The sequence below is a fragment of the Equus caballus genome, chromosome 5 (genome assembly GCF_041296265.1).
Source record: "Equus caballus isolate H_3958 breed thoroughbred chromosome 5, TB-T2T, whole genome shotgun sequence".
Lineage (NCBI taxonomy): Eukaryota > Metazoa > Chordata > Mammalia > Perissodactyla > Equidae > Equus > Equus caballus.
Genome location: NC_091688.1, coordinates 1073759 through 1081210, shown reverse-complemented (window position 1 = coordinate 1081210; position 7452 = coordinate 1073759). Strand labels below are relative to the sequence as shown.

Below are 7452 nucleotides of genomic sequence, written 5' to 3'. Positions count from 1 at the left end.
TTTAAAGCCTTTGACATGATCCTCAATCCAGGGACCCAGGCCTGCTCCTGTGAGCTCTGCAGGCCAGGCCTGTCACTCCAGCAAGACTGAACAACTACGGCCCTGTGCTCTCCTGTTCTCTCAGGCTTCTGAGTTCAGCCTGATGACAGGCACAGAGTAAGCTGTCGTACACATTTGTATCGTGAACAAGGTGGTGAATGAGTGAGTGAAGGATGCACGCTTTCACCCGCTGTGGCTCTGGAGGGTCAGGAATAGGACCATCTATACATTATGATATATGATGTACATTACGATATATGAGCGAGTTGTCCACAGTTATCAAAATGATTCACTTATATTCTCTCATTTGATTCTCACACAGCCCTGAGTGGTAAGTGAAGCTGATGTTATTACAGATGCTGAGAGGGTGAAGTGGACTACCCAAGGTCACATTGCCAGGGCAGAAAGAAGAAACAAACCTCTGTCTTCCCTCTCACTGCGTCTCCTCTCACTGTCTTACCAGGGTTGCCTGCAGTTAAGGGTCCCTTGTATTTATCCAGATTTCATTTAATATGAGAACAAAAGTATATCCCGAGAAATCTTACTGAACTGTGAACTCGCTTTTTCTATTGCTTTCTCCCCTATGTAGCACTTCCTCTGGTTATCCAAGTTGCCTTCCCAATAATAAATAGTAATCATCTTACTGAGCGTCTTTTCCAATTCCACAGTTCTATGAATCTAAGAACTCTGTTCTGGGTTGTTGCAGAGTTTCATAGCAATGAAGAAATTTTAAAAAGGCCTTTATCATTTAAAAAGGCCTTTCTGACACTTGTCTTTTTTTTTTTTTTTTAACTCTAGTAAACCCAAAACAGACTGGAATAGTGGCATTTTAACAAAGATTTCCTCGACACCAGGAAAGGAGAAGGTTGGCAGATGTTTCCACGGGAGCCCTGGCTGGGGGTCCTGAGCCTCTGAGGGCAGCTGGGAGTCTCGAGACCCTGGACCTGAAGGGGACTGCGGAGAAGGGGGGCTGAGAACCAGGTGCTGATCTTCAGTCGGTCAGGAAAAACAGACGGAGGGCCCCGGGGGAGGACAAGGTTCACGTACTCTGAGATCAGAGATCATGGCTATCACGTAAACCAAATGCAAATGAGGAGCTGGGCAACTCTGGGTTTCTTTTGGGTGGAGCTTGCAGGAAAAATTCTCCTGGAGAACACTGCTCAAAGAAAGGTACTTAGAGTCAAAATTTTAAATATATTGTATGAAAGAGGAGTTTTTTTCCTTGCCTTACGTGGGTTGGAAGACCCTCTACCTCCCCTTCCCCTCAGGTTGTCGATTGCTATTCTCTGGGGCTCAGGTCGGACGAAAAAAGGAGGCTGAGCACGCCAAGACAGCCCCCCACCCCCCACCTCCGCCCTCAAGGAAGGGGCTCTTTCCGGCACCGTAATCGTAGCGAAGGGGGAAATTCCTCAGACTGATAACTGGACCTCAAAACTGTCATTTCCAGCCGGATGACTTAGCATTCATCTGACAGAGCAGGCAAAAGTAACGACCATCTGCAAAACCCCTCACCCAAGTGGGAAGTGGAAACCCTGGCTCTTGGGTTCCAAAGCACAACTTGCCGCCCGCGCGTTGCTCTTCCCCCGTGCCCTGGCGGGAGGGCCGGGAGCGAGGGAGGCGAAGGAGGGGAGAGGGGAGGGAAGACAGGGAGGGAGGGAAGTGGGGAGGGCAGGGAGGGAGGGGAGTGGGGAGGGCAGGGAGGGAGGGGAGTGGGGAGGGCAGGGGGGAAGGGAGGAGGGCAGGGAGGAAGGGGAGAGGGGAGGGAAGACAGGGAGGGAGGGAAGGGAGGAGGGCAGGGAGGGAGGGGAGTGGGGAGAGCAGGGGGGAAGGGAGGAGGGCAGGGAGGGAGGGGAGAGGGGAGGGAAGACAGAGAGGGAGGGAAGTGGGGAGGGCAGGGAGGGAGGGGAGTGGGGAGAGCAGGGGGGAAGGGAGGAGGGCAGGGAGGGAGGGAGAGGGGAGGGAAGACAGGGAGGGAGGGAAGGGAAGACCGGGAGGGAGGGAAGGGAGGAGGGCAGGGAGGGAGGGGAGAGTAGAGAGGGGAGGGAGGGCAGAGCAGAGAGGGGAGGGAGGACAGGGAGGGAGGGAAGAGGAGAGGAGAGGGCAGGGAGGGAGGGGAGGGGAGAGAGGAGGAGGGCCGGGCGGCCAGGGCTCCCGCGCCCGCCCCGCCCCGCCCTCCGCGCGCGGCCGAGTCGGCGTGCGGCTGCGGCGGCCGGCGCCGCCTGTCCGGGCGGGTCTGCGGGCGGCGGCGGCGCCGTGCAGTGCGCCGGGTCTCCGGGAGATGGCTTCTCCGCGCTCGCCCGCGGCTCCCGCTATTGTCTCGCCCGGGGTTGCCTGACTGCGGGCTCGCGCACGCTCCCGGCCGCGAGGACTTTCCCCTCCGAGCAGGTCCTTGCGCCCTGCCTGCGCCCCGCGGCCCCGGGATCCCGGGCCGGCGCTCGCCGCGTGGAGCCGGAGAGGGAGCGGCGCCGGAGGAGGCGTGCGCGGCTGCTCGCCCGGGTGGCGGTGCCGCCTGGAGCCGCGGAGCGAGCAGCCCTCGTCGCCGAGCACGCGACACGTCGGGTCCAGCAGGGAAGCCCGCGGGGAGCACAGGTAGGACGCGCGCCCAGCCGAGGGCGGCCGCCCGGGGTCTGCAAATTGCCCTCCGAGGGGAGGGGCACTGGGCCGGGGCTGTCCCTCCAACATGGCAACAGCCGAGGTGCGACAATGGAAGGAGCCGAGGGTCCCTGGCGGGCCGAGCCGCGCACGCCGTGGATGGGGAGCTTCGGCCCGCAGCGCCGAGTAGGCTGCCCATCCCCACTGCCGCCCCGCTTGAGCAGTCTCGGGCCCCCGGCACCCGTTTCCCACCCCTTTTCCTCTAAACACACTTCCTGGCTCCCAGCTGCAAGGCGATCTGAACCAACCAATGGTTTGAGGGTTGGTTTGTTTGTTTAAGATGAGAAATAAGAAGCAAAACCTGCCCTGGAGTGGAGGTGTGGGGGTGGTGCTTTCTCTTGCAGTGGGGGAAAAGTCAGCGACTAGCCTGGGAAATATATACGCTTTGTAGCCGGACGGATGGTAGACTTGGCTTCTCCCTTATAAGGACACTGCAGCAGAAGGAGAAGGCTTGGGAGAGGGACCCTCAGGCCAGGGCTCTCAGGGGACGCGCCGCTCTCCTTGCCTCTACTTGTCTCTCATTTTCAGCTCCCGACAGCGGTGGCTTTGATGTTGGGGAGCAATCGCAGCAGCAGGAAGCCCCGGGGAGGCTGCCAAGCTGGGGTGGAGTGGGGTAGGGCGAGGAGCCCAGGGGCTTGGCAGGCTCCTGGACTGTGCGAAGAGGTTACCAAATGTATGAGGTTAGTTAGTGCACACACCCTAGTTAGCTGAGGTGTCTGTGTGTGTACGTATGCGTGTGAAGAATCAGCTCTGGCTCCTTCAGGCCAACCTTCTCTCCCTCCGTCTCCCCCCCCTTTTGGGGTCTTTGTGGCTTCCATGCTCCAGTCCCACCAGCCAGGCCTGCGATGGAATCTATTGTCTCCGGCTGCCCTGATGTTTTTTCTCAGTTCTCTTGGAGAATTTTGTGCCCTGGGCTGGCTGGTCCCAGCATGGGACCAGATTCTTCAGGACACAGCTACCAGGCTCCCAGAAGCAGGGCAACACAGCTCCTCCTCCTCTGTCTGAGCTAAACTACCTGACTGTGGGACGTGGCCAAGCAGATGTAAGCAGTTTGCGCTGAATTCCAACCCTGTATCAGTCGCAGCGTGAGCGCTTACTCCATTGCTGCGCTGGGCCTTGGAAAGGTATTGGAGGAGAAATGTCCCAGGGCTGGCAGACCTGACCCCTGGTGCTCCTCCTTCCCCTACTCCAGCTGTGGATCCAGAGCAGAGAGGCACTGAGGCTTCGGGATTGCAGCTCCTCCAGAGCCTGGCGGGCCCATCTGGGATTGTGTCCATGGAAAAATTAAGTCGAGGCACATTTTATAGCTCTGCCTGGCAGCCAGCGTCTGAGGAGATGGTGGCTCTGAGCCGGAGCCCTGGACTGAGGCTGTGGCTGCTTCTCCTTTGGCCTTTGGGTGAGCCCAAGGTCTGATTTCCATGGCTCTGAATTTACTGCTGAGTGTGCACAGCGTGTGTGTCTAAATCTAATCAAGCTCTCCGCCCTGGCCGGAAGGGAGCGTGTCCATTTCCCTCTCCCAGCAGTGTGGGGGGCCAGGCAGGCTCAGTTTATCCAGGGCCTCTGGCTTTTCCCTGGGGTGCACCTCCGGGACTCCCCTGCAGCCTGGCGTGCCTGTGGTCTCTGCTGTGGCCCAGTGGCGCTGGGGCAGAAACTCCACGGTTCCCTCTCTGGGGTGCCCTCACCCCATCTGGGCCTGGCACTTTGCATGCAGGCATCTCTTGTCTGTGGTCCTTCAGCCTGGACACTGCTGCTGGGGCCAGCAGGGAGAAAAATGGGGATCTCTGTTCCCTTTGGGGTTTGTAACTTGCCCTAAACTTCAGGCTCCCTGTACTCCCAGGACGTGAACTGAGACATGGTGATGTGGTGTAGTAGAGAAAACAGGGTGCTTCAGTGTCCAGAGGCCTGGCTTTAGTCCTCATGTGACTTTCTTCCTAGCTGTGTGCACCTGTCTGAGACTTAGTTTGCATATCTGTAAACTGGGGAAAAAAATAATACCCTTGGCTCACAGGATTGTTTTAAGAATGAAATACCCTGCTTACTGTGAACTGAATAAAATCATGTATGCAAAAGTACTCTGAAAACTGCAGAGTACTGTACAAATGTTGGTTATTCATCCTGAGTTTAGCCTCTGGTGATAAGGGAGGGAGAGCTGGCAGGCATGAGGGAGGGTGGGAGGAAAGGGATATGGAATAGAGAATGTTCCAGAACCTTTCCTTTGTGGTGAAGGGAAGAGTGATGTGACAATACCAAGGTAACTATTCCTTGGGTATTTCTTTTTTAAAAGGGTTGAAAGGATGGGAAATGGGAGAGAAGAAAAGGCTGCTTAGTGGTATTTGTAGAGAATTGAGGAGGCAACCCCCCCGCCACCCCCCCAGGCTGGCTCTTGTCTGTAGACAGGGTAGTGCTGCGCTGGCTAATAATACAATGGCCAGCACTTACTGATGTCAGCCAGCGGGGAAATGACAGAGGAGGGGGTTGAAGTGGCGGTCTCCCTCCAGATCCTATGCTCACAGCCTTGATGCCACTGTCAGGGAGTTAGTGGGTCTTGGGAGAACAGAAAGGGACAGCAGAGTTGCACAATTCATTCATACTGGATTCCTTGACTTGAATGCCCATGCTATGTCACCAGACTGGGACATCCTTAGATAATAAACTTATTAAGGACAGGGGCCCCGGAGGACACATTTCCTCCAGCCAGCCCAGTGCAGCAGCACCTCCTTAATTCCCAGTCCTGTGAGGTCACGTGTGTGAATTCCTTGGGCTCCTGCCTCACTGATCTTTCTCTGCTTTCTCATTCAGTCCCTACCTTCAGGGTAAGGAGAAGACTGGGAATAATCAAATTAAGTAATTTTGCCACCTTCTGGGCAACTCTAATAAGAGGTTTGGGACTTGGGGGATCCTGGGAAAATTGAGGCAAATCTTTTGTTTTGGTATTTCCATATCTGCTTTATTTTGTGTCTGTTTTATAAAGTGAAAAGAGACTATTCTTGCATTTCCTGTGATCACGTAAAGCGTTAGAACTGGGAAGGACCTTGGCAATCATTTCCCTGAGAAGAAATGACTCCCAAGGAGTCATTTGTATTTGTCACATATTGCTTGGTGACTAGCAGTGCTGGAACTTTACACTGGGCTGTGACAGATGAAAGGACCTATGGTTCGCACTTTAGAATCAGTGTGGACCCCATCAGGGGCTTCATTTTTAGGCAGTTCTCTTCTCTCAGAACACTGATGATGGAATTCACTCACCACTAATCTCCTTGCTGGTTAGAAAGATTAAGGATACAAAAGACAGAGGCCCTCAAGGTATGGAGAAGGACCAGGAGAGAGGTTCTCAGTGGTCCTGAGGCAGAATGTAGAGCCTCTGGCTGAAGGGATCCTCAGCAGTTACCCTCCCCTAGCACTTCCTGTAGAGAGTCTCCCTCAGCAGAGGCTCCCTGGTATTTCAAAGAAAAGCCAAAGATCATTTGCCTCTTTAGAAACTGGTTACCCTTCCACCTTAACTTCCTCACTCCTGCCTCTTTCCTTCTTGAACACGTTGTTCAGCTCCCTGCTTCCTGGGCCGTGCTCTCTTGGCCGCAGCCACTCATCGTGGGACTAATCTCCTGGCAGAGGTTTCTTTTCTTCTCGGCAGTTCTTCCTACTACGCTTTGTACCTCCTAAGTCTCTGCCTCCGTCGGTCCTGTCCTGGATGTTAGATCTGCCCCGTGTCCTCACGCTGTATCCTCCCCACAGTGGAGGTGGGTGCCAGGCAGGAGAACTACTCCACACATGTGGTTCCCGGGCCCCCCAGGAATAAGCTTGCCTGGAGGCATCCTCTCCAGCTAAGTCCTGTCTTTCTATCTTAATCTAGTTGGTACCCTTGGCCGCAAACCAGAACGCATAAGGGTGAGGGAAAAATAGAGAACTAAGGAAATTCCATTTTGAGGAAATGCCTTTTGCCTTGCTAGGTAGGAGAAATAGATGTGAGAGCTCTTCTTGTCTCAGGTCTCAGACTAGCCACAACCCTTCCTCTACTGAGGCGTCTCAGGGCCCTGCTTTCTGAAGCAGAGTGTCAGTCACGTCCCTGACCTAACGTACTGTTGCTGTTGCGTCTTCCAAGGGGTAAAGGAGGTTAAAGTGCCCAGGGGCACCAGTAGAGGGCATTTAATTCTGACTGAGAAAGGAGAGATTGTTTGCAAATTGGATATTATGGGAAGCTAGGAGAAAGCAACTATATTTTCCCAAAAACGTTATAGCTGAGGATGTCAGATTTCCACTCGAGACTTCAGGAAGGCAGGTTTCCCTTTTTTTAACTAAGAGAAGAGGTAGAGACAGCTTCCTGACACGAGACTTGGGCCGGCAGATTCTCTGAAGTGCACTCTGACTCTGCTGCTGCAGGTGATCCCAACAAGGGAGGCAAAGAGGAGCAAAAGTTTGAGGCAAGGGCACGTGGTGAAGGATGGCCCTGGCGCTGAGCGTCTGTCCGCTAGTAGCTTTTCAGACATTGTTGTAATTTCCCCTCCCCCCAACTCTGAAGGACGCAGATGCTGATGGAATTGTCTCTTTCCTTTTTACATTTGGGAGAGCTGAGGTTTAGATTCAAACTGAGATTAAGAAACATGCCTAAGATTGTACAACTAATTAGAGAAAAGCCAAAGCCTGCATCTGGAAGGATACTTCCAGAACTGATGCTCCTGCTGTCCTGTGCTGAGAAAAGATGTCAGCGAGGCCCACCTGAGTTCTGAATGAGGTGGGGCTTCCCCAAGAGCCAGATGACAATAG

The 7452-nt window shown here is 54.5% G+C and overlaps 1 protein-coding gene across 8 annotated transcripts in view; it reads left to right on the top strand.

The window, feature by feature from the left end:
- Nucleotides 1-2184: 2184 nt before the first annotated feature.
- The window catches only part of PIK3C2B (phosphatidylinositol-4-phosphate 3-kinase catalytic subunit type 2 beta), a 61542-nt gene continuing 56274 nt past the window's right edge, over nt 2185-7452 (top strand). For 6 of the 8 annotated variants that reach the window (XM_070266481.1, XM_023640356.2, XM_023640354.2 and 3 more), the window contains exon 1: nt 2212-2628. The gene's annotated coding sequence lies outside the window, so the exon portion shown is untranslated. Of the gene's footprint in view, nt 2629-7452 lie in introns of all 8 variants that reach the window. The other 2 variants (XM_023640357.2, XM_070266484.1) reach the window with 2 other exon arrangements.